Below are 7937 nucleotides of genomic sequence, written 5' to 3'. Positions count from 1 at the left end.
AGAATAGACCTAAGTCCAACCTGGACGAGACTGAGGCTGTTAACCTGGGAGATGCAAAAAATGTCAAAGAAACGTGCATCAGTGTTCATTTGTCACTGTCAGAAAAGGAAGAGTATACAGATTTTCTAAAGGAATATGAGGACATATTCGCCTGGTTGTACGACGACATGACTGGTTTGAGTACATCTATTGTGGCCCACAAGATCCCAACCGATCCGACATGTCCGCCGGTAAAGCAAAAGCTCAGAAAGTTCAAGCCTGACATGATCTTGAAAATCAAGGAAGAAGTCACTAAGCAGGTCAAAGCTAAGGTTCTCAGGGTAGTAGAATATCCGACATGGTTAGCCAACATTGTGCCAGTACCGAAGAAGGATGGGAAGGTTAGAGTCTGTGTCGACTACCGGGATCTCAACCGGGCCAGTCCAAAGGACGACTTCCCCTTACTGAACATACACATCCTGATTGACAATTGCGTCAAGCATGAGCTGTAGTCATTTGTAGATTGCTTCACTGGGTACCATCAGATATGGATGGATGAAGAAGATGTTGAGAAAATGACTTTTGTTATGCCATGGGGAATGTACTGCTACAAGATGATGTCATTCGGGTTGAAGAATGTAGGGGCCACCTACGTGAGGGCCATGACTACTATTTTCCATGATATGATACACAAGGAGATAGAGGTGTACGTAGATGATGTTATTATCAAGTCCAAGAGAGTCGCTGATCACATGGGAGATTTGAGGAAATTCTTCAATAGACTGCGAAGGTACAATCTAAAACTGAATCCCACAAAATGTGCATTCGGGGTTCCTGCTAGAAAGCTACTTGGGTTTATTGTGAGTCGCTGAGGCATAGAACTGGATCCATCAAAGGTCAAAGCTATTCAAGAACTGCCACCGCCAAAGAACAAGAAGGACGTGATGAGTTTTTTGGGGAGACTTAACTACATCAGCCGATTCATAGCACAATCTACAGTTGTCTGTGAGCCGATCTTAAAGATGTTGAAGAAGGACGCCGCTACCAAATGGACTGATGATTGCCAAAAAGTTTTCGACAGAATCAAGTAATACCTATCAACACTACCAGTCCTAGTTCCGCCCGAGCCAGGTAGGCCTTTATTACTCTACCTCTCAGTATTGGATGGAGCATTCAGTTGTGTTCTGGGGCAACATGATGAAACGGGGAGGAAAGAACAGGCCATCTACTATCTCAGCAAGAAGTTCACCCAGTACGAGGCCCGATATTTGATATTGGAACGCAGGTGTTGTACTTTGACGTGGGTAGCTCAAAAGCTGAGGCACTACTTCTTCGCCTATACCACGTATCTCATATCAAGGATGGATCCATTGAAGTACATCTTTTAGAAGCCCATGCCCACTGGCAAGCTGGCCAAGCGGCAAATCCTGTTGAGTGAATTTGACATTGTCTACGTGACTCAGAAAGCGATCAAAGGATAGGCACTAGCAGATCACCTTGCTGAAAATCCCGTGGACGGAGAATACGAACCCCTAAAAACATATTTTCCTGATAAAGAAGTATCATTCATAGGATAAAACATTGCAGAATCCTATGACGGTTGGAGAATGTTTTTTGATGAAGCAGCAAATTTCAAAGGAGTTGGCATAGAAGCAGTCCTAGTATCAGAAACCGGCCAGCGCTATCTGGTATCTGCCAAGTTCAGGTTCCCGTGCACAAACAACATGGCCGAGTACGAAGCCTGTATCTTAGAGCTCAAGATGGCCATTGCCATGAACATCCAAGAGTTGCTAGTAATTGGGGATTCAGACCTGCTTATACATCAGGTCCGAGAAGAATGGGCGACCAAGAACTCCAAGATACTCCCTTATCTGCATCACGTACAGGAGTTGAGAAAGAGGATCACAAAGACAGATTTCCAGCATGTTCCCAGAGTCCAGAATGAGTTTGCTGATGCATTGGCTACACTATCATCCATGATACAACATCCAGATAAGAACTTTGTTGATCCCATTCCGGTAAAGATCCATGATCAGCCAGCTTATTGTGCTCATGTTGAGGAAGAACCAGACGAAAAGCCTTGGTTTCATGATATCAAGGAATATTTGACGAAAGGAGAATACCCAGAACTTGCAAATCCTACTCAGAAATGCATACTTCAGAGGTTGTCCAACAATTTCTTTCACAGCGGAGGAATCCTGTACAAGAGGACTCCTGATTTAGGATTGCTAATATGTGTCAACGCAAAAGAAGCATCTAAAATTCTAGAAGAAATCCACGCTGGGACCTACGGTCCACATATGAATGGCTTTGTTTTAGCAAAGAAGATACTCCGGGCTGGTTACTTCTGGATGACTATGGAGACAGATTGCATCCAATACATTCGAAAGTGCCACTGCTGCCAGATACATGCAGACATAATAAAGGTGCCTCCAAATGAGCTTAATGCAACAAGCTTGCCATGGTCGTTCGCCACCTGGGGAATGGATGCTATCGGACCAAACAAACCCACCGCATCAAATAGACGCAGGTTTATCCTAGTAGCAATTGATTATTTCACCAAATGGGTTGAAGCAACATCTTACAGGGCAGTAACTAAGAAAGTCATGGCGGATTTCATCCGTGACCGTATCATGTGTCGGTTCGGAATTCTAGAGTCAATCATTACTAATAATGTCTCCAACCTCAATAGTGATTTGATGAAATCTATGTGTGAAGCATTCAAGATCAAACACAAGAATTCTACAGCTTACAGACCTTAGATGAACGGAGTCGTAGAGGCCGCCAATAAGAATATCAAGAAGCTACTAAGGAAAATGATAGAGAAGCATAAGCAGTGGCACGAGAAGCTCTCATTTGCTTTATTGGGATACCGCACTACAGTCAACACATCAATAGGAGCGACCCCCTATATGTTGGTTTACGGTACAGGAGCGACCCCCTATATGCAGAGTGGGTGAAGAGTCGTTATGAGCAACTAGCTCTTATAGACGGAAGGAGAATGAATGCAGTTTTCCACGGTCACATCTATCAGAACAGAATGTCCAAAGCCTTCAACAAAAGAGTCAATCTAAGACAGTTCACACCGGGCAGCTGGTGTTAAAGAAAATCTTTTCACATCAAGATGAAGTTAAAGGGAAATTCTCTCCCAACTAGCAGGGTCTGTACATGGTTCACCGGGTTCTAACAGGAGGAGCCCTCATACTCGCAGAAATGGACGAAGAATTCTAGCCAAAACCGATCAATTCAGACGCAGTCAAGCGATACTATGTGTAATCTTTATGTTTTCCTTATATGATGTAATTTGAACTACGCCTGACCTGATTCCCATTTAAGAGGGGATACGTAGGCAGCCCTATGGGTTCAGTCATAAGTCAATAAAATTTCCATTTCCCCCACTATTGGAAACTGGGGTAGAATTTTGAAGAGGACCCTCAAAATTCCGAAGTTGATTTCAGCCATTTATCGTCAACAGCCGTCAGAAGCAGCAGCCCAGTAAACTGGGGCAGAATTTTGAGGAGGACCCTCAAAATTCCGGAGCAAGAGAAGTTGCAATGACTTGAACCTCGTCGCAGTCGTTGGTTCATCTAAGGAAAACTATTCTTAATTACGCATTTATATTATGCTTTTACTACATCATGCATGTCTATTACCAAAATTGCTTTGTTTAGCAATGCTACCCCAAGGATACACAGTATCACCAAAATAGAGCCGAGTAGGTCAAGCAGAGCCAGCGGGGAAACAAACTAACCTTCCCTTTTTTTACAAAACTCACGATTTTTCTTTCAATGAAGGCACCCAAGTCACAAAATCATCGAATATATTTATACACTCGTACTTTTCAAAAATACAACTCTCAGGACCGTCACACCTATTCACAATTACCATCCGCACATAACATCCCTAACTGCCACAATATCAGCTAAGGAACTTTTATTACTATTTGCTTTTTATTTCCTGCATTGCATAAGGCTACCATTCTGCCTTACGAGACTAAGCTATGTCTCTATCTGCATTCTCTGCATTGCATAAGGCTACCATTCTGCCTTCCAAGACTAAGCTCTTTCTCCATCTGCATTTCCGAATTGCATAAGTCTACCATTCTGCCTTCTGAGACTAAGCTCTGTCTCCATCTGCATTCTCTGCATTGCATAAGGCTACCATTCTGCCTTCCGAAGTTAAGCTCTACCTCCATCTGCATTCTCTGCATTGCATAAGGCTACCATTCTGCCTTCCGAGGTTAAGCTCTACCTCCATCTGCATTTCCTGCATTGCATAAGGCTACCATTCTGCCTTCCGAGACTAAGCTTTGTCTCCATTTGCATTCTCTGCATTGCATAAGGCTACCATTCTACATTCCAAGCCTAAGCTCTGTCTCCATCTGCATTTCCCGCATTTCATAAGGCTACCATTCTGCCTTCTAAGACTAAGCTCTGTCTCCATCTGCATTCTCTGCATTGCATAAGGCTACCATTCTGCCTTCCGAGACTAAGCTTTGTCTTCATCTGCATTCCATAAGGCTACCATTCTGCCTTCTAAGGTTAAGATCTACCACCATCTGCATTTCTTGTATTGCATAAGGCTACTATTCTGCCTTCCGAGACTAAGCTCTATCTCCATCTGCATTCTCTGCATTGCATAAGGCTACCATTCTGCCTTCCGAGACTAAGCTCTTTCTCCATCTGCATTCTCTGCATTGGATAGGGCTACCATTCTGCCTTCCGAGGTTAAGCTCGACCTCCATCTGCATTCTCTGCATTGCATAAGGCTACCCTTCTACCTTCCGAGGTTAAGCTCTACCTCCATCTCGCATGGCTGAAAGATCGCCACCTTCATTTACTTCTTGCGTGGCTGAAAGATCGCCACCTTCATTTACTTCTTGCATGGCTGAAAGATCGCCACCTTCATTTACTTCTTGCATGGCTGAAAGATCACCACCTTCATTTACTTCTTGCATGGCTGAAAGATCGCCACCTCATTTACATTTGCATGGCTAAAAGATCGCCACCCTACTGCATCTCATAGGCTAAAAGATCGCCAAATTATCTGAGGGCATCATCGTTCAGATGCACCATTTTCATAGCCCGAGAACACCATGCCATGGCCTGAGGATCCCTTTTAATCTTTTCCATATCATTATTTAAAGGCATCATGGTTCGGAGGCATCATCCTTATATCCCGAGAGCATCATTTCATGGCCCGCGAATCCTTTATTATACGCTTCATGGCCCAGGACATCATGGTCCAAGGATGTCATCCTAACCATCCAAAGACAGCATTCATGGTCCAACGGGAACTTGCATCATGTTTAAATTTACGCACAATATACACTTGTATTGCTTATTTACAGGTAAACCGGCAAACCACGACCGTCTCAGCATGAGAGATCCCGCTCCAGTTCCCGCAACCCTATTAGACTTTAACCATCCATCCCAACCTGAGTATCTCGTCCGTCCTTAAGAAAACCTCCATCGGCATATTCCGTCGACGGATCCCGAACTACATATGGCCTGATTCCTGTAAGACCAGGGATATGTAGGCAGCTCAGGAACCAGAGCATGGTCAAATTCTTCAAACCATTTTTTTCGGTCAAATTGGCCATCATATCTTTATCCGACAACTCTTTCATCCTTCCCGGGTAAAGAGGGGCACTTGTTGATACCCAATTTTTCCATATGTATTTTTATATGCAAAATACTTTTAAAATAGCATATATATATATATATATATATATATATATATATATATATATATATATATATGCATATATAAGTATGTCCATATGTTTTAGTATTTTTCCTAATTTTTAAAAGATTTTTAAATCAATTTATTGCCCTATTTTAACAATAAAAAACCAATAATTGTTACTCAAATTATCATTTTGGTGATTAACTTATTTTATTCTTACATTTATAACAAAATATAGCTAAGGTAATTTTTACGCATTTTTACAAATTTATTTAGTATTTTTAAAGCTAAATTGCATATAATTGCAATTTTAGCCTATTTTAAGATTTAATAGCATTTTATAATTATGAAATTTATTCCAGTGTTTTTTAATTTAATATTTGGGTATTATTAATTTATTTAGTACTTTTAATTTGTTTCAAAAATCATTCTACCTATTTTTATAAAATAAAAAGGGAAAAAGTGGCTATTTAAAATCTAGCCCTAACTATTTCAATTTTGGCCTAAAATCAACCCCCATTAAACCCCAATTTCATTTTTAAAACGGACCAATCCAATTTAATTTAACCCGCCCCTGACCCAACTAAAATCTACCTGACCCAAACCCCATCTTATCCTGGCCGTTGATCTCAGAGATCAACGGTCCCTACCCATTCTTGCCTTTTTTAATCCAAACGACTACCCTAATCCCCTCATTTCTCTTCTATCAGCTGCCTCTAAACACTCCACTCCCTCAAACCCTCTCGAATGTTCTCAAAACCCTAATCACCTCCTACCGTCTTCAACCTCAAAACACCGGAATCCATGGCTTCTCAGGCCATAGAAGCCCTACACGCACCCCTCCTTGCTTTTATACGCCTGGTACTTAGAGGTTGGAGGTCTGACCTCGAAGGTTTCCGCTTAGATCTTCGCCGATCCAAGGTTCTACGGCCTTGCTCCAGCGTACAATAGTGTTTTGAGCCTGGTTCTGACTTCTCTGACTCAGATCAGACCTTTTCCAAGCCTTTTTCATTTCTAGGGCTCTTCTAGAACCCTAACTCTTCGAGGTTTTCTCCGATCTTTTTAGATATGTTATGTATTTATGCTCTATTTGAGTTTTCAAATGATTTCCCCAACTTTCTTTCAAAAATTACTTTCACAATCCCTTCTTTTTCGATTTAGGGTTTTCTGAAATGCTTAAAATGTTTCTCTAACTTTTCTTTTCCTTTTCTTTGTGTGTATTTGTCTCTACTGTGCTCATATGTTTCCTTTTTACCACACATGTTCTTCTGTGCTTTCTATCTTTCGTTTTCCTACTGTGTTTCTATACCATGCTCTCACATGTTTATCTCACTGTGTTTTCCTATATGTTCTTTTGCTATACTTTTTGGGTGTTCTTGTGTTCTTCTACTGTATTTCTCTACTAAGTTCTTAAGTCTCTTTGTTTGCCTTCTACTGAACCTTGTTTTAAGTTTCTTCTAGAGACCCGTTTAAGCATGTTTTCCTCTAATGTTTCATCTACTCTCAGTATGCTTCGAATTTCTTCACTCTGTTTGCTTTGAACTTTCTATTGAAGTTGCTTGTTTTCTCATGAGTTTCTGAAAGAAATCTTTGAGCCTGTTTTGACTACTTGCTTCCTCGTCTCTGTACTTGACTCGAGGTGAAAACCCTAGAATTTGGGGGTTCTGCCGAGGTTTGGTCATGTGATTGAACTAGGGTTCTGTTTGAGAACCCTTGATTCTTTCAGACTAATCTATGAGTCTATGAACTAAGTTTAAACTTCTTTGTTTGCACACAATTCTGAGCTTTTTTTTTAAATTCTTCTACACTAGACCCTTCTACTGATTGGCATGATAAGTTTCTCTCATGTTTAACGTGTCTGTTTGCTTTTATATATGATGAATCTTTCTTCAAAAGGGTTTTCCAACTTGTGATTAATTTAGAATTCCTTTTAATAGGTCTAATTGATTATTGCTGATTTTGCTTAAGTAAAACCTTTCTTCACCTTTTCTGACTGGGTTCATTCCTACAAATCTTTGGACTTCTAATTTCTTGGCTGTTAACTGATTCCCTTGCCTTATTTACACAAACCGTGTACTGTCAAGACCTTGTCCTTAGATAGACCTTTATGTATTTACCCCTATTATACTACTTTGCACAAAGTGTTTGATTAATTTATTTCCTTAATGGGTTTATACCCGTTTGTAATCTGAATCCCTTAATTAAAGGGAAAACTTGTGTAATTGATTGACAATCGATTTTCAAACTATTCTCTTACCTTATTTCTGCTT

Source organism: Nicotiana sylvestris, chromosome 1, assembly GCF_000393655.2.
Source record: "Nicotiana sylvestris chromosome 1, ASM39365v2, whole genome shotgun sequence".
NCBI lineage: Eukaryota > Viridiplantae > Streptophyta > Magnoliopsida > Solanales > Solanaceae > Nicotiana > Nicotiana sylvestris.
Note: the sequence above shows the minus strand (reverse complement) of the source record.